At 34.6% G+C, this 20,546-nt stretch overlaps 1 protein-coding gene across 3 annotated transcripts in view; it reads right to left on the reverse strand.

Moving 5' to 3' along the window:
- Wdr17 (WD repeat domain 17) overlaps nt 1–20,546 on the reverse strand; it is a 98,928-nt gene that overhangs the window by 73,677 nt on the left and 4,705 nt on the right. The gene's annotated exons all lie outside the window — the stretch shown is intronic.

A 20,546-nucleotide genomic window follows, 5' to 3' on the forward strand; every position in this document is an offset into this window, starting at 1 on the left:
GGAGAGGGAGAGGGAGAGGGAGAGGGAGAGGGAGAGGGAGAGGAGAGAGCAGGGGCAGTGAGCCAGCAGACAACACTCCCCCTGCCCTGCTCCCAAGGGTCTGAAGGAAGAGGGATGCAGTGGAGAGGAACAGAGGAGGCTGTACAATTGCTGGTGGGGGGAGCTGTACACACTACTAGGAGCAGCCTTGCTCTGTTTGAGGGCGCCACAGGAATTGGGAGAATGGTGCAGAGACAGATGGGATAAGGAGACAGGGGTGTGCCATGGAAGGACATACTGGAAGTTGCTGACTGAAGACTGCCCACAGTATCCACATCTAGAGGCTAATATCGAACCTGCACCCAACACTAATCCTACTGCAGATTTAGCAGGGTTACCTAGTACATATTTGAGCTCTTAGTTGGACAACTGAGGGCATGAGAGGAATTTTGTTGTTTTTTGGGGGGAGGTTGTTTGTTTTGTTTTCCTTTCCGTGTTTTTGGAAGTTTAGAATTTTTATTATTTGTTTTGTCTTGTTTGTTTTTTTTCTCTCTTTTCCTAATTTTCTTGATTTTTAAAAATATTTTCATGTGAGTGAAGACTGTCTCTAGTCTCCCTGGTTCACTTCAATATTGTTTTTTTTTTTTTTTCTTTTTTTCTTTTGAAGAGAAAAGAACAAAAACAAATTAACAAACACAAAGACATAAACAGAACAACATAAAAACAATACACAATTTCAGACAAGGTAATAGAAAATTAACAGTGGTTGTTGTATTACATATTGTTATCTTGAAATTAGTTACTCAGATAAACAAATATAGGCATGTAAGATTGATCAAACAATTAAACATTAACTGTTCCTTCCAATAAAGCAATAGAAATTAGTAGTTCAATTATCTTAGCTGTCTTGTGTATACATATATACATATTTTTCCCTTCCTTCTCTTTGTTTTCTCTTTTCCCTCATCCCAGTCATTCTTTCATTTTGAGCAGTTTCTTTCCCTTTCACAATATCTATTGCACCTTTCACATTTTATTTACTCTTTTAGGTTCTTACACTAGGGAGACTATATGATGTTTACACACAAGTCTGATTTATTTCATTTATGAGTATGGCCTCCAGTTGCATTCATTTACCTATAAAAGCCTCAAGTTCACTTCAGTATTCTTTTGTTTTCCTCTTCTTTGTCTCTTTCCCTTTTCTCCAGTTTCCCAAAGATTGGATGATCATTCTTTGTCCCTCAGCCTTGCTTTTCCACTACATTTCTCTTCAATTATCTCTCTATTTTTACCCTATCCTTCTTAAATACCCCTCAGAGGGTAAAAATCACTGTATTAAGGAGAAACTCAAAGCATACAAACTCCTGGTTCATGTTGGATTTTGTTATATAACTGTTGATCTTGTTCCTATGGTTAATGGTACCAAATTAATACATACCAGTTTCTCAGTTTTTATACCTTGCTTTATCCTATTGCTATTGCTAGTTATATTACTTTAGCCAGGATATCACACCTGTTATAATCAGTTTTTCTCCCTTGTAAGACAACACTGTGATTGCCTGGGGTCATACTCATTACCATAGTCCAATCCCAAAGGACTTGGTGCTGAGCAAAATAGATAGCAGATTCTCATCCTCAATAATTGGTAGGATCTTGGGACAGACACAAAGGTGAGAGCCAGCTACACCTAGAAGACATCTCTGAGAAATAGACATTTCCTATAGAAGCCTAGATGCTAGTGATAAAGCTATTTATCACATGCAATTTACAAGCATCAACATAGAAAAAAATTAAAATTTAAACAAATAGAAAATTCCAAGACACAGAAGAAAAATGCAATCCCAGATCTCCAGCCAACCCTGAAAAATCCAGGGGACAAGGAGATAGAGAAAATCAGAAGTCCCCCACTTGAATTTTCAGAAATAGTAGCAGCAGAAGGAAAAGTCCAGATGAATGAAACTATAGAAAAAATTAGATCAGAAATAATCTCCAAGGTAAAGAGATGATCAAAGGTGAGGATGTGCTCAGTAACTATAGAGTAGACATAGATTTTTTTTAAAAAGGAGCTTAGGAAAATGATGGAAACCATGAATGCCCAACCAAGCAAAGAAACAGAATCCATGAAAGAGATTCCCACTGATATCCACGATAAGAAAAATTCCATTGAAAGTAAATATAGCTGGATGAACCAAGGCGACGATAGACTATCAGATCCAGAAGACAGGATTGAGGTTAGTGATTACAAAAAGATTTTTGTAAAATAGCAAGGGACCATGACAAATCAACCCAACACCTGCAAAATGATGCAAAGAACAACATATAATTTATCAGAGTCAATGAAAAACCAAGAGACAGCTCAAATGACATAAAACCTTTTCACAGATTTTTTTTTTTTTTTTGGTTTTTCTGCAGTACTGGGAACCGAACTCACAACCTTGTGCTTGCCAGGCAGGCGCTTTTGCCGCTGAGCTAAATCCCCAGCCCCATTTTCACAGAATTAATGGTAAAAATCTTCCCAAGCATAGAAAAGAATTTGATATACAGAAAGTGAGGCATATAGAATTCCAATTAGCCATGACTAAAATAAATCCATACCAAGGCATATAATAATCAAGATTCCAGAAATTCAGTGCAAAAACAAAATATTAAAAGCTTTTAGAGAAAAGAAACAAATCAACTGTAAGGAAAGCCCCTGAGAGTCACAGCCGACTTCTCAACACAAACTCTTAAGTCAAGAAAAGCTTGGCATGAAGTACCTCAAGTCCTAAAAGAAAACAACCTCAATCCAGATTGACATACTCTGTGCAACTATGAGAATCAATGGATAAATATGATACTACCATGAGAAAGAACAACTAAATAAATTCGTGATTACTAAACCAGCTGTACAAAATGTTCTACAGGAAAATTTAGAAAGAGATAATGAAGACCACAATTCCAATAACACCTCCCAAAAGAAACTACCATGGAAGGCAAGAAATTAAACAGTGGGACAGCCAGGGAACCAACAACAGGAAAATAACATGACAGGATAAGTAAATACATATAAGTTATAACTATCAATGTAAATGGTCTCAATTCACCAATCAAAAAAAAAAAAAACAGACTGGGAGAATGGGTCAAAAAAATCCAACAATATGCTGCGTACAAGAAACACATATAACTAAAAAAGAAACTAATAGATTGAAAGCAAAAAGATGGAAAACAACACACCATGTGACAGGAACCTGGAAAAAGCAGGGGTAGCATTTCTATTTGTACACAAAGTTAATTTCAAGTCAAGACTAATGAAGAGAGACAAAAGAGGTCACTACATCCTTGTAAAGTGAAAACTCCAAAAAAAATGTATATATATATATCACATCCAATTATATAAAACAAACATTAATGGACATGAAAAATCAAGTAAGCACTGACACAACTATAATGGGGAACATCAACACTGCACTGTCACAAATAGATGAACTAGACTAAAATCAACAACGAATACCAGAACTGAACCAAAATTGTGAACACATAGACTTGGAAGATGTCTGCAGAGTGTTCAACTATACAACATTAGAATACACATTCTTCTCAGCTGTGCATGGGACGATCTCCAAAATAAACCACATACTAGCTTATAAAACATCCTTAAGTAAATGCAAAGGAATTGAATTTGTCCCACGCATATTATCAGACCACAGTGCAATACAATTAGAAATCAATGGCAAAAGAAACTACAAAACTACATAAACACATGGAAATTGAGTAACACCCTCATGAACAACCAATAGGTCACTGATGAAATTAAAGAAGAAATTAGATAGTTCCTACAATTAAATAATAATGCTGATTCAATATACTGGAACATATAGGATGCAATGAAAGCTGTCCTATGAGGAAAATTTATAGTGGTGAATACCCATATCAGAAAAGTAGAGCAAGCTCAAATTAACAACTTAATACAAACTTCTATAAAAAGAACAAGTCAAGCCCAAAGTTTGTGCAATGGATACAATTATACATATCAGAGTAGAATTTAATGCAATTGAGACTAAGAAAAAGATACACAGAACCAATGAACAGAAGAGTTGGTTCTTTGAAATATTAAGTAACACTGATAAATCTTTTTCAAAAAAGTACCTTATAGAAAAAAGGGAAGAAGGACTCAAATCCATGCAATTAGGGATGAAAAGGGTGAAATCACAACAGATCCTGCAGAAATCCAGAAAATCATTAATGCCTACTTCCAGGGTTCATCTCAGGGATGCAGGGATGGTTCATCATACACAAATCAATAAATTTAGTATACCATACCAACAGATCCAAGGACAAAAAAAATCACATGACCATCTCAACAGATGCAGAAAAAGTATTTGACAGAGTTCATCACCCATTCATGAGAAAAGCCTTAAATAAAATTGGTATAGATGGCCTCTACCTCAATCTTCTAAAGTCTATTTATCGCAAACCAATAGCCAACGTCATACTAAATGGTCAAAACCTGAAGTTTTCCTTCTAAAATCAGGAACAAGACAAGGATGTCCACTATCACCACTTGTATTCAATACAGTTCTATATACACTAGCCAGAGCAATTAGACAAGTGAAAAAAATAAAAGGAATAAAGATAGAAAGAAGGAAGTTAAATTATTATTTGCAGATTATTTGATACTCTACATAGAAGAGCCCAAAAAATTCACCAAAAGATATCTACATTTCATATGCAAATTCAGTTGTGCAGTTGAATACAAAGACAATACTCAAAAATCAATAGCATTCTTGTACACAGAAAACAAACTCACTCAGATAGAAATTAGGGAAGCCATACCTTTCATCATAGCATCAAAAATAAAATACTTATATGAAGAAATCTAACAAAGGAAGTAAAAGATCTTTACATTGAAAACTACAGTACTCTGAAAAATGAGATTGGAGAAGATATCAGAAAGTGGAAATGTATCCTTTCCTCTTGGGTACGAAGAACCAATACTGTAAAAATGGGCATACTCCAAAAACTGTTTTACAGATTTCATGCAATCATGTCAAAATACTGATATCATACCTCTCAGGATTAGGGAAAACAATCCTAAAATTTATTTGGAGCCAGAAGAGACTTAGAGTAGAAAGAACAGTTCTGGGCAACAAAGACAAGGCAGAGAACATCACAATCCTTGACTTGAAATTATATTACAAAGTTATTGTGATTAAAAAAAAAAAACAGCATGGTAGTGGCAAAAAGAGACCTGAAGATTAATGGAACAGATTTGAAGATGCAGAAACAACTCCAAACACACTCATCTGCTTTATCTTTGATAAAGGACTCAAATACCTTCACTGGAAGAAAGATAGCCTCTTTAATAAATAGTGCTGGAAAAGCTCATTTTCCACCTGCCAAAGACTAAAACTAGACACATATTTCTTACCATCCACTAAATGAAAATCAAAATAGATAAAAATTTAAATATTAAAAGGGAAATACTAAATCTGGTGGAAGAGAGAATCAGTAGAATTGTTGGACGACATAGGTGTAGGCAAAGACTTTATGAATAAAACTCTCCCTCATGGGAAATATTACTAAGAATCAACAACTGGGATCTTACCAAAAATCTTCTGCACAGCAAAAGAAATCTCCAACAGAGTGAAGAGAAAACCAACAGAGTGGGAAAAATTTTTTCCCAGGTATTCCTCAGACAAAGGACTAATATCTGGAATATATAAAGAACTCAAAAAAATCAGACCCTTAAAATTTAAAGACCCAATTCAAAAATGGGTATCTGAAATGAATAAACACTGCTCATATGAAGAAGGAGAAACAACAAAGACATATGTGAAAAAATGTCCAACATCAGTGGGTTTGGAGAGATGGAAATTAAAACAACACTGAGATTTCATCTTACTCCACAAGGAACGGCAATTACCAAGAAATCAATCAATTATAAATACTGGGGGCCTGTAGGGGAGAAGGAACAGTCTGCCCTGTTAGTTGGAGTGCAGACTGGTGCAACTATTGTTGAAATTAGTGTCGAGATTTCTTAAAATTCTAAAACTAGAGGTTTCATTTGACTCAGCTATTCCCCTCCTTGGTATCTTTCCAAAAAAATTAAGAAACATCACCATATCACAATGTATGCACACCCATGGTTATAGCACAACAGTTTTTAATGGCTAAATCTTGGAAACAGCCCAAATGCCCATCAATCAATGAATGAATAAAGAAGATGCATCTTTTTTATATAACAGATTACTGATCTGCCATAAAGAAGGATAACCTTGAGACATTTCTAACTAAATGGATGCACCTTGAGATTACACTCTTAAATGAAATAAATCAGACACACATGTATAGATATTTCATTGTTTATCTGGTGTCTGACACTGCAAATGTAATGAAGGACCAAAATGTATAACATTTATTGTGAAATAGTAAGAAAATATTCATATGGGAAGGGAAACTAGGGAGGAAGGATGGGAAAAGGAAGAAACGGAAAAGAAAAAAATGAGAAAAGCAGGAAAAAATTTGAAACAGCTTCTGTAAATAAGGAGGGGAAGAGGGGTTGAAGGGTGGGTAGGGGAATGAGAAAAAAAGAAGAATCAAGATATATCAAAAAATATATCATGCACAGATATAAATTCCCTATGATGAATGTGATCATTTTGTTTATCTAAAATGTACCAATAAACTTAATCAATTAAAAAATGTAAGTATTATGTGCCAGATAAAAAGGTATTACTTTTAATTGTGATGCATCTATAATAGCATAATAAATTCACACTTACTGCCTACAAGATGAGGAAATATTTTTAAAAATTTAAGTGTGTATTTAGCCCTTAGAAATTTACTAAGTGACTTGGTGGGCCACTTTCCTACAAGGAAATGGGTAATAATTACTAAAGCTAGTATCCTTTTTTTATGGATACATTTCTTTAGATTCCCTTACAGATTTCAGTAATTCGTGCCTTTAGGTCAAGTGAACTACTAATAGATGACAAACTTTCCTAGCTCTGCCTATGTCAAACTTATTCAACAACCTTTTTACATCTTCTAGGAAAAAAGAAACAAAGCATGATTCTTTCCTTTGGGGAACTTGCAATCTGTATCTACACAAATAATCACTATCCAGTGCTTACAGATACAGATATTAAGACACAGATAAGCAGGAACAAAGGGCTGTGTGAGAACTAAGCAAGCAGGCAGGATAGCCATGATCTGCATTCACAGAAAATACCAAAATATAAAGAAATTAAGTAAAAGACAAAATACAAAGAAATTAAGAAAAAAAGCAACACAAAGATTAACAAAGAAACTAAAATTTAATTTAAAGAAATTAAGCTGCAAGTTACTAGATTTTCTTGTAGAAGCAAGGGCCCATTCTTAAGTATTTTGACCTGTGCTTCAAGCAGACACTACTGATAATACATTTAGAGATTAAGGAAACACAGTAAAGACTGTTCTCAACCAAATGCAGTGATTCTTGTATTTCACAGAAGCACATCCATCTATCCCAGAATAAAAGTGTCTTACTTTTGAGAGGTAAAGAAAATATTCTATTGTTCTTTCTCTCCTTCTTCTTCTCTTTCTTCCTCTTCCTCTCCCTCCTCCTATCCTTCTTCCTCTCTGTTCACTTCTCTCCCTCTCCTTTCCTCCCTTCCTCCCTCCACCTGTCTCCCATCCTTGTCTTCCTTGCCCCTTTTCCTTCTCTTTCTTTTCCTCTTTCACTTTTCCCCCTCCTTTTCTCCCTTCCCTCTTTCTTTTCTTCCCTCCCTCCCTCCATTCTATTTTCTTTGCTACTTTGATCTCTGCAGCACTGTAAATGCTTGAAGATCACTTGGAACTCGTTATATGTTAGGTCAAGCATCAAAACCTTACAGAGGATATTTTGAAGTACAGATATTTTGTAGTAAAGGAAGATATTTCTATTTACCCTGAGTAGTAAATAATTTCTTCTAGAAGTGAGTAAAACTTTCTGTTCAATTTCTGAAGTTTCACTTTGAAGTAATCCTCTATTTCTGATTTGAAATTTTTGTATAATAATGGCAAATAGTTTGCAACTCTTATAACTGCTTGGGATGCAGAGGTGAGCCCTTTAGGTGACCTCAGAGGGGAAGGCTGTCGTGATCACTTAGCAGTAGCTGAGAGAAGGAGAGTCATGATGGCATTTGCTTTAACTCTTTGTATCTCAGTTTCTATATCCAAGTGTCTAACTGACCAACAGTTCATAAAAATGATAATTTAATTTAATTCATAACATTTTACTGCCTATTAAACTGAGTTATAGAAACAAATAAAATACTCAAATGATGAGTGTCATCTTGTAGAATAAAAGTAAGATAATGAAGTAAAGCCCACTGCAACATTATAAAACTTACTGCAGGCATGACACATCTAAACACTTAAGTAACATATGGTCCAATTACTGGTCTTGATTTTCACATAGCCCTCTGCATTTATGTCCTTGCCATAACCTCATCAAGGGCAGACAACATACTCCTGCTTACTCCTTTGGGCTTGCCATGTAACTAGATTTGCTCATTATACGTGGGCAGAAGTCACCGTGTTTTACCACAAGCCCTGGCTGTGGAATTACTTCCATTCATACATTTGTGCTTTGAGATCAACACAGAAAAAGCTCTGCACAGTTACCCCACAGGGCCAAAAAGCAAATGAAAGTCTTAAACTGAGTAATATAACATATTTTGTCTATTCTCCAAAGCTTGGTGTTAGTCACCCTTCCTGTGATTCTACATTTAGATTTTTTAGTTTCACTGTATATCTCAGACTAAGATATCAGCTTAATCCTCTGGAATTTTGGTATTCATAGGTTATTCTGTCTAGTAAATCCCTCCCCTCCAAATTATATGTTCTTATGCACTAGATTAGTTGCAGTTCTTAGTATATTCTAGTCAGCCCTCAATTCCTCTATCTTACAACACAAAATTAATACTTACTTAAAACTTCCTAACTAATGAGGTGAAAATGTAAAATAAACATAGACCATCATTTATTCAACCCTTCAGAGTAAAATGAAACATAAAATATATGGCATTGTTTGTTTGAAATCATCTTCTTTCCTATATTTGTAGCTGCCCAGTCTAGAATCAGTTGAGGGAGAGGAGAATTGTGATGTTACAGAAAGATGCTCAGGAAATGTCAGTGTTCCTCATGCTGAAAGTCTTAGCCTGCCTAAGTGTACATGGGTCAGGGATCATTGGTCTGTCTATTCTTAAGGAATCAGGATTGATGAAAAACAGATGTCACAAGCAATGTATTATTGCTGTTTTGGAAAAGTGTCCATCTTAACTAGATTTAAAATTTACATAAAATCTGAAGAAAATCTGAGTTAGAGAGAGGATATTTACTCATATAGTGTGCTTTGAACAGTCAGAATGATTTTGAGTTTTGAATAAAGGTGAAAAAGTTGTTAATAATAAGAACTTTACTTCTACCAACAGCAGATGTACGTGTGCAAATACACATGTATACATGTGGGGTGTCTATGTATGTGTGTATATATAACCTTCCCATTGAGAACAACTAGAAAAGCTAGCTAAAATTTTAAAAAATATAAGCCCAAGATCTCAGAGGCAAAGGCTGTCTAAAGAACCAGGCTAAATACTGTGTGTGTGTGTGTGTGTGTGTGTGTGTGTGTACACGTGCGTGTGCACATGCTTTTCCCTTGGGAGAATTTGTGCATATAAAAATAATTAACGTAGTGGCTGAAATCTTAAGAAGCTATGAGATTTTGGTACTCTCATCAGGGTGGAAGGAAAAAAATTAGAGTTCAGATGCTGCCAAGAAACAGTGACGACACTAGTGTCCTTTCAGTGAGGATTCCCTGCATCTATACGTAAGATTAACAAAGAAATGGTCAGAGACTATCCTTCACAATGACTTCATCTTCAAACAAAATTACTCAGTGACTGGATTAAGGTGATCTGTCCTACATTAATATCTTCTAAAAGTAAAAATGTATTTCTCTGAGGGAGGATAATAGTAAACGATTAGTACTTAATAAAATAATAACCAGATAGGTAAAAACTGTAGATTGTGTTTCCACTTCTAATTTAAGGCTACAGATATTGCTCCCATCCTATAGTAACTAAAAAGGATAACCTAAGACTCATAGTTGTTGATCTCATTAAAGAGTTGAGGTTATAAAGTGATCAAGGGATTCCATATAATGATGAGAACCTTTGAAGAGACAGCACCAGCTTGCTTCTTCGTGTTAACAAAGCATAGGAAAAAAGAGGTAACTGCCATAAACTCTAGTAGAAAAAGACAGATACAAGTGCATTAATTCCCAAAGGCCAAGGGTGAAAAAGAGTATTAGTTTAGAGAACCTGGAAGTTTCATATACAAATTGAGTTTGCATTCACTTGAAAGATCTCTACAGACTTCAACTGGGTGCTTAGAAGAAAGAAGCGGGGGGGGGGGAAATCAGAGAAAATCTCTCTCACTGGATGACATGAAAAAGAAACTGGTCACCTAAGGTTGACAGGAATGAAACGGTGTGTACTTCCCTGAATCTTTTTTTTTTTTTTTTTTTTTTTTTTTTTTTTTTCTCCGGTACCGGGAACCGAACTCACGACCTTGCGCTTGCCAGGAAGGCGCTTTGCCGCTGAGCTAAATCCCCAGCCACCCCTGAATCTTTATTTCATCTGAAGAGAAACTTTTAAGCTGCAGGGAAATACCTCTTGCTGTCCAACAAAATGGGAAATAAATAAAGACAAATCCTTCAATTGCCTCTAGGGAGGAAAGAAAATCTTAGGAATCAACCACAGATCACTTCTCCTTAGGAAAAGAGAAACAAAAGCTTTCAGCCCCTGGGAGTTAGACAGAAAAGCATCTTAGAACAAAAACAAGTATAGGTCTGCTGCTGATTGAAAGAGCACAAAATTGTCTCCATGAACTCAACCTGGCCATGTATCCCAAGCTGAGTATGACTGCCACAGAGGGGCACTTGGGAGTGGGAAAGAGACACACAGCTCTTTCCTAAGAACCACACTCCCTCTATTTGGGTAATGGGAATTGGGGTATAATCTTACATTGGGATATTAAATGATAAATATAGTGATTCATTGCTAATAATGCTTTTCTTGACATTGATTGTATTAAAATACTGAACTTCGCCTAGTTCTATATTGTAATATAATATAGTTTAAGAACTATATTGTAAACAATATAGTAACAGTATAGTTGCTGTTATTTGCCTAGTTCTTAAACAGTATATTACTAGATGTGCAGTTATTTTTTTCTCAGGGATCTAACCATGCTCAAAGCAGTGGTGCATAGCTCTAATTCAGCACTCTGAGAGGCTAACGCAGGAGGATCACAAACTCAAGCTCAGCCTGGGCAATTTATCCACTTAGTGAGATTCTTTCTCAAAATTAAATAGATAGATAGATAGATAAACAGATAGATAAAAAAATACTTTTTAGAAAGGCTGATGGTGTGGCTCAGTGTGAAGGCTCTTGGTTCAATTCCCAGCACTGTGAAAAAGAAAACAGAAGTACCATTCTATTGATTCTGTTGCCATTTGTGACTATAAGACTGAGTTCTAAATTAACTGCTATTTAATATAATTTTGTTTCTAAGAAAATATATTTTAGCAGTTTTCTAAGAGCACTGTTTCTAAGAAACAGAAATGCAGTCTATCAAAATTCAAAAACAATTTAACTTTTATAAAACTTGTGTGACAACAGAAAAAGTCTAATAAGCTTCTAAAAATATATTTAAACTTTGTCTAAAATTCACCTTCATCCCTGTTGTTTCATAAAATCTAGAGCAAATAAATCCAAACTTCTTTCTGAAAAGCATTTCATAAAATACATATGAGCCTAATTTTAGAGAAAACAATTTTAGTAATAGAAATAAGTATATTACTACATACTATATTTGCACAAAGTTTTGCTAATAAATAATAATAAGACATCATTCACATTAAGAGAAAAGGCAGACTGTTTTTCAGTTTACTTTTATTCTGCTTCTTGGATCTTGGCCGTATGTATTGAAGCATTAGCAAATACCTTGAATTATAAGGATGATGGTAATACAGCTCGTAATTAATTGGGAGAATAATAAACTTGAAGGAATATGAATATGAGTATGACAGTACTAAAAACTTGGACTTCCTATCTTTTCTCAATATGGAATAGAAATTTGTTTTGTTTAAGTTACTATTATTTTGCATTTCTCTGTTATATGCAGCTAAATTCATATACTTGAGAAAGTGGACTTAGTCAATTAGGCAATAATGTCAACTAATCAAATCCTTTTAGTTGTTTTTAAATATAATTATCTGTCAAGTTTTCTTCACCCAAACAATAAATTTAAAACTTCAGTCATTATTTATAATAATAGTATAGTTGCTGTTATTTTGGCTTTTGTCTGTGCACCTACCTCATTAATATCACATATTATTTAGTAAAAAAATTAATGCATGTATATCAGCTGCAACATTTAATTCCTTTCAACAAATAGCGTGTATAATGATGATAATGGTAGTTACAAAAGATATAAACAACAAATCAAGCCCTGGTTCAAGAAGCTCACAGTGCAGACAGCAGACACAAGGCAGACTACTAATCACCAACCAGTCCCAACTGTATTTCCTTATTAACAGAACCTCAAATTATTTTGTTGCAAGTGAAGTTAAGCTGATCTCAGGGAGGACAAGTTCTTTCTCGTTCCCAAGAGAAAGATGATTTCTCTAAACGAGTCTGAGTATTTCATCCTCTTTGGACAATTAGTGGATTATGTGTGGGCATTTAACCCAGTTTCAGGTAATGAGATATAAAAACTTTCTGTTGTTATTTCTCCATCCTTTTTCTGATTTGGACATTGACATGATGCTGCTGCTGTTATAGCAGCCATCTAGTATTCATGAAGGATACACCAAGAAAACTCTAGAAATGCTGTGATTCTACCACTATTAGTACACTGTATGCAGTAATTTAGTTATATAACATTGTGTATGTTTTAGTAACAGACTTTTCAGTTACTGGCAATTTATTTTATTTCTAATAGTTATAAATATATGCATGAAACAAAATGAGATTGTTGCAATGCTAAAAAGTCTCAAAGAAACTGAAGAAAAAAATGCCTAAATCTGTTTCAAGTAGTAAAGAATGTTGTACAAATAAGGTAGGGTTTGAAGTTTTAGACAAAAATTAATTTCCATGCCTAAAGCATAATGGTACATAAGTAGACATAACAACACATGTGAACAGACAGGCAGAGAAAAAATGATGGAAAATTATGTATAAGAATTGTGGATTTATTTTATATGTGAAGGAGAGTCTTTGAAACACCTTAAACATAGTAATGGTGACATTAGATTTTGTGGCTTACAAAAGTTATACTAACACTACTATTAAAAAGCTTGTGGGGGAAAGGGTAACAAAACAATGTGGGAGATGGAAAAGGATGAGCAGCTAACCTAATAAGCTAATGGGAAGTAAGGGACAGGCAGGATTACACTTCTGCCTGGCTGAGTGACTCACTGGAAGAATATGTTGTGGGAGGAACAGAATCAGGTCTAGGGTAAAGTGCTATTAAGTTATTGTGTAGGTTCACTTTCATCCATCATAGCAAATCCCTGAGATAATCAACCTAGGAATGGAAGTGTTTTGTTTTGGCTCACAGTTATGATACTTTCAGTCCATGATCTGTCGTCCCTTTGCTTTTGGGTCTGTGACAAGGCAGGACATCATGGCAGGAGCAGGTGGCAAAGAGAAACTGTTCACGGCCACTAAAAGCAAAGGGGCCAGGGTCCCATTATTCCCTTCAGGGACCTGCATGGATGACCTAAAGAACCTCTCACTAAGCTCCACCTTATGAGGGTTCTACCACTTCCCAAAGTGCCATGGTGGGAAGCAAGCCTCTACCATGTGGCAAGCAAGCTCACAAATGGTCATGTGAAGAGAAAAAAGTGGAGATAAGCTAGAGTTGATGCTTTATACACAATTTTGAGCTATACCAGCACCCAAAGGACAAGTAGAGCAAAGAAGAAAAATGGAAAATTACTGAGTAAATACTTCTGATCAAAGTAATACATTAAATGCAGCCAACTAAGATTAAGATTTCAACCTTTACCCGATATTTGGGGGTTACGAAGTAGGTTACTAGTAAGATTAATAAAGATGGTCATCAGCAGTTCTTTTTTTCCTTTCTGTTTTAGCTGCAGTGGTTGTTACTTTAATCACAGGGGAATCCATCCCTTGAAACACTTCTACTTATCCTTCAAAAACATTCTTTTAGTTCTGTTCCTTATTTGAGGATATTCTTGTTCTCTCTTCCTCTCCCTTCTCTCATTCTCCCTTTCCCTCTTCCCCTCCTTCTCCTGTTTTCCTTGGATATATTCTCCACACTTATTCTCTTGGTTATCCCATTGAGTCGTAGGACTTTATTTACTTATCTTTTTATTTGTTTTTGTTTTTCTTCTGGTACCAGGAATCGAACTCACAACCTTGCGCTTGCCAGGCAGGCACTTTGGCGCTGAGCTAAATCCGTAGCCCTGCGTACTAGGACTTTAAATACCATAAAAATTGATCACTGAGTTTATACATCCATTCTGAAGATCTACTTGTTCTCCAGACTCATATATCTAATTTTCTATTTAACATCCTCAATGGGATATTAAATAGAATCTCACGCTTAATTTATTTAAAACAAAATATCTGACATTTCCCCATAAAATGTATTCCTACCTGTTTTTCTACTTTATTTTATCTGACTACAGTAAACTGTGATGACTAAACATAAAGAACAGCTGATGTTTTCATATTATGATTCTATGAACCTTCTGGTGATAAAGATAAGTTATTTAGTGAAGACTTGAATGTGTCTGTTGACATTCTAGTAAAGCTATACATAAAAATTTTTCAAAGCATTAAGAGATAAAGAACTTATATTACTACTACCAAAATAATTTTTATTTTTCCAATTCTAATTTCAATTTCTTAAGTAGTTTACATTTCATTACTTACTTTTTTAAAAAACCAAAACCAAAAATAAAAATAAAATAAAACAAAAAGCCCAAGACAAAGATTAGAACTAGGAAGATCAGTGGCAAAATATAATTTTCAAGAAAACTTTTATTTTTTATACTCTAGTTGAGGAATTTTGCTTCCGCAAGTTTCCCTGTCCAAGGACCTATTATGTTCCTAGGTTCACTGTGTCTGCAGTCACCTGTTACAGTGGTATAGGAGTGTTTCAGGTTAAAATAGCATATCTAGTAGACACCAACAGTGTCTTGAAACTTTGCATCTAAGCACAGTAGTGAATGTTGGTTGTTTGCCTTCCTAGAGTCTCCGTTTCTTTCTTTCTGCAATAGCTCTGTGTTTGTAGTTGGTGATCCTCTGCTCTGCGCCAGTCCAGAATTAGGTAAAACTCTTGTCCATACACTAGATCCTATGGTTCATATTTATGCTAATTATTTTCTTGGATATTTTGATGGTAAATTATAGAAACGTATTGACAGGACAGTTAGGCTTTAATATGAACCACCAAAAAAGAGGGTCCCTGGTCTGTAAACTTAAACCATAAATGGTAGGAAACCATTTACAATTCAACTCTCTTGCTGTTATGAGGAGACTTCTATAATTGCCTGGAACTTACTTCCTGGAGTTTGAAAAAAATCCAGCACAATTAAAGGGGCTGAGTCACAATGATATCAATGGAGACTGAAACTAACTATGAATGATACAACCTGAAACTCTGCTTATCATCTTAGTGACATGAATTGGTAATAATGTACTTCACTTTATGTTGCCTACCAGCTGAAACAACAATCATTGGCATTTATAAGATTATTGGAAAATATAACAGTGTTCAAATGAGGTCTTAGCATCAACCACATTGCAATCTAGGAGGAATTTCTACTAAATATAAAGGTACTATGATGGGAGTGTCACAGGTGCACCATGCTGCTAGGAATTTTGAAAGATCCTCTGCCAGAAACTTAAACTTAAACTTAAGTTAGCAGAATAAAAATCCACTATAAACTTACTTGTCATTGCCTCATTAAATGTCCTCAATTTAGTAAAACAAAAGATCTATGTCTACCAAAAAATAATACAGCTATCTAGTACAACACAGGAGCCACACCACTATCTCTTTCTTGTTTTTATCGTGCAGTTTTTCTGTCTTTCTTCTCTTGGCCTATGATCTCTGTCAGTATCTATTCTCTGACTACAGCTCTTAAACAAAATAAAACTGGGAGAAAAATGAGATAAAATGGTAGCATCGTACCGTAGGGAAGTGCAACTTCTCAGTAATACATTGTAGGTGGAGGCAAAAAGGAAACATTTTTCATGAATTTTTTCATCACTTTAAGTCAGTGTGAAAAAGGGAAAATTCCATCTGAGTACAACAGAATCATATGATAAAAATAAGGCCTGCTACACAAAGACAATTACAGTACAGAAATAAGATTCTTATCAAAGTTTATATAAGAAAATCAGGGGCTGGGGACTTAGCGCAGCGGCACAGTGCCTGCCTACCAAGTGCAAGGCCGTGAGTTTGATTCCCGGTACCAGAAAAAAACAAAACAAAACAAAACAAAAAACAATACCAGAAAATCAACTATGACAAAATAGTGATATAATTGATCCAGTATTCAAAAGGAGTTGGGGGCCTGCAGAAATTCTTTTGGTAATGAAGAGCCTATACGGGGCTCTTCTCATTCAAGAATAGGAATGTACATTTTGCCAGCTCAAAGGACAGAGCTGGAGGATGAGACTGATAAAATAGTGGTCATGAAGAAAATAAAAGGCAATAGCAGAATAAAAATCCATATCTAAGTAATATTTTTAAAAATGTAAGAACCTGAAAGAATGAATAAAAATTAGGAGGTATGATAGACATTGTGAAATGAAAGCTCAAAAGTAAAGGGCAACTGGGGTGTGGGAAAAGAGAAGCGAAAGAAGGAGAAATTATGTAAGTATGTATATACAGGATAGCTGACATAGTTGTACTACTGTCTTCTATTGCTTTACTGAAAGGAACAGTTAATGATTACTTGTTTGATTAATCTTGCATGTTTCTATTTGTTTTCCTGAGAAATCACTTTGAAGATATCAATACATAATACAACAACCATGGTTAACTTCCTACCACTTTGTAACTCTGTATTGTTTGTATTGTTCTTACGCTACTTTGTAAAGAGATGTCTATTTGTTAATGTTTTCCTTCTTTTATTTTTAGAATAAATTTTTAAAATGTTATATGAAAATGGAGAAAAGTCAGATTGGCATCATTTGCCACCACTGCACAAAAATTAAGAAACCAGGGACACAATGACTATCTTAAACAGAAAAACTATTGCAATCTCACCATCCTGTATCATGCATATGTGAAGAAAAGCAGAAAGATATTCTCATAAATATAAATATTTAGAAGACACTTTACCTATGTTATGTTCCTTGAAAAAATTACAGGTTTTTGAAAAACCTCACACTGAAGAACTCAAGTATGAAAAGTAAAATAATTTTTTACAATTATTAAGAAAAGAAATCTTAATATAGTTTTGAAAATAAAAATGACAAACTAATTTTTTTTTTTTTGTCTTTTTGAGACAGGGTCTCACTATGCAGTTCAGGTTGTTCTTGAACTCACTTTGTAGCCCAGGCTGGTCTCAAACTTGCAACAATCGTCCTGCATCAGCCTCTTGAGTGCTGGGATTACAGGCGTGTGCCACCACGCCCGGAAACAAACTAATTTTTGGAAGAGAAGACAAGCAGCATAAAATGTTACTTACAAAACCTAAAAATTTTAGACTTTTTTCCCCCCAGAAACCAAGATTTAGGAAAATAAGAAAGCAAAGGTATAATAAACTTCCCATTTTACAGATGTAATCAATAGATATGTTTCTTGATATTTAGAGAGAAATTGATTCAAAATATTACAGAGAAATTGGGTCAAAGACATTTTTAAAATTTAAAAAAGAAACGAAGCAACAAATCTTGAAACAAAATTTTAAATTCTAAATTTTATGTTAAAATACACTGAGTCACTTTCCTTATTGCTGGGACACAAAACCTGACACTTTCAACTACACAGAGGAAAGATTTATGTTAGCTCCCAAACTGTAGAGGTTTCAGTGTGTAGTTCACTGGCAGTCGGTAGTTAGCTTAAGGCAGGGTGTCACAGCAAAGGGCTGTAGTGCAGGGAAGGTGCTCAACAAAAGAGATAAAAGTACGTCTTCCTTTCACTTGCATAGGAGGAAATTAAAAGGTAAGCAAAATAAATACATAAATGATATATAAGATAATTTGTGGTACTGTATAGAGAAAAACAGTGCAGAGAAAGAGAATTGGAGGTTCTAGAAACAGAGCTCACATTACAATCTTTTAAAAGATGGTATGGGAATACTTCACATAAGAATGGATACTGAACAAATGTTTGAAGGAAAGAGAGCAAAATATAAAGATACACTGCGAGAAATCTTGCTCTATACAGGGAATAGCAAAAGCAACAGCAACCGGGAATGTTCCTGCAAGGTCTGAGAAATAGTAAAAAAAAATTTAGGCACAATAAAAGTGTCTAAAAATGTATAACTGAAAGTTAGAGACATACCAGCATGGTATATTTCAGAAAGTTTTGCAAAAGCAATGTTCATACTATTTTGAATTTTCAAAATTTCCTCTGATATGCATTGTCTTTATTGTCCAACCCCCCAGAAAGCCTTAAAATATCTCATTGAAAAATCACTATTGAATATTTGAAATGTACTATATACCCACAGCTATGGAAAAATCTTTAATTAAGATTTTATAAGCAAGGTATGATTAGTATTTGGGAAAAGATTTGAAAAATAAAGAAAATCAGCCATTTTTAAAATCAGCCATTAGCTCATTAATTTTAAATCTTCCTATTTCTGGCATCTAAGTGACCATTATTCTCATTGTGAAAACAGAGTCATAATTGATTAGATGTAAATAGGATTTTTAAAAAATGTATACATCACTTCATCTCAATATGTGCTTCTCAGATATTTTTCAATATAATTAAGTTAGAAACTTGCTACAAATGCAGACTTCTGGATCAGTTCCTAAATCTAACAAATCAGAATCTTGGGGTAGAGTTTTTCAGCATTATCCCCAGACAATTTATATGCACAACAGGCTTGAGAACCCAACCTAGTCAATAGCAGTAGATCTAATTTAGCAAGAAAACTACTTCCACTGCCTTCTACTAACAAAAATTAGGCTCTTAAATTTCTGTCACTCCCAAGTTTAACTTTTAGGTGCCTGGCTTAGTATCTGTCTAATCAGTCTCATTATATGTCAAGTCATGATGTTCTTAAAAGCTTACATGATAAAATAGGTCACAACAAGTACAGCATTAGCCTACATTAAAATCCTGGATTAGGTAGCAAATAGAAAAGGATCAGGTTATAATGGCAGTTCACAAAATGACCACTTTTACTGGTATAAATTCTAGTTTGATGAACAAAAATTTTATATGTAAGACTAAACATTGTATATTAGTAAAAGTAAGATACTAACTCTGAAAGTGAGAAATGTTAACGCAGTTATCTTCACCATCCATTTAAGTATATTTATTATTATAGTTTTCTACATTTAACCATCAAAATAAAAATGATATGTACCTATACTATGCAATTACATTTACTTTATTTTTTGCTATATGGAAATAATTTTTTATTTCACTGAAGATGTAATCTATTTTACCTAAATTGGTTCATTCATGATACCTTCAGTGTGTCAACTCAGAGAGTCAGCCATAGAAAAGCAGAGGAGAAAAATCACAAATTCTACTCATAAACTAAGTTACAAGTAAATATTTCACTAAGTGAACACTATGAAAGTAAATATTCATCATAGAAGGTATAGGATTATTTCCTTAATAGAGTGCAGCCAAATAAATAGTGCAGGAAGGGTCCCATTCTGAGTTTTAACAGGATTCAAGTGATTGTCTCAGAGTTGAAGAAATATCCAGATGAGGTATACTATGCCATTGGACTTGGTCAGTTCTGCAGCCTTAGTTTTATAGATTTATTCTTCATGAAGACTTGAGCTATGCTATAAATAGTTCTGTAAGCTCAAGGGCCCTTGCTCCCTTCTAACTAATGCAGATTGTGAACTGTGTCTTAGAAGTTAGTATTGGCAGCCCTGAAATAAGTCTTAAGTTTTGCTAAGCAAAGGTTTGTATTAGCTAATGTGGGATCTACACATAGATAGTATGTGCTACTTATCAGTGGTCTACTTGTTAAAAATCATGGTCTTAGCAATAAAACATGAACTAATGCTACTAGTTATGGTGAGACATTATGTCCAAAAACTTACTATTGAAATATGAAATATTTAATGATGTCTCTCTCTCTCTGTCTCTCTCTGTCTCTCTCTCTCTCTGTCTCTCTCTCTGTCTCTCTCTCTCTCTGTCTCTCTCTCTAATATATATATAAATATATATATATATATATATAGTTTGTTTTCATTTTTTTGAGACAGGGTCTCCCTTTAATTCTCACTGGTTTTAAACTCACTATGTAGCCCAGGCTGGCCTTCAACTCATGGGGAACCTTCTGCCTTGGCATCCCAAGTGCTGGGATTACAGGCATG

This window comes from Chinchilla lanigera, unplaced genomic scaffold, assembly GCF_000276665.1.
Source record: "Chinchilla lanigera isolate Chin_1 unplaced genomic scaffold, ChiLan1.0 scaffold00002, whole genome shotgun sequence".
In the NCBI taxonomy this organism is placed as follows: domain Eukaryota; kingdom Metazoa; phylum Chordata; class Mammalia; order Rodentia; family Chinchillidae; genus Chinchilla; species Chinchilla lanigera.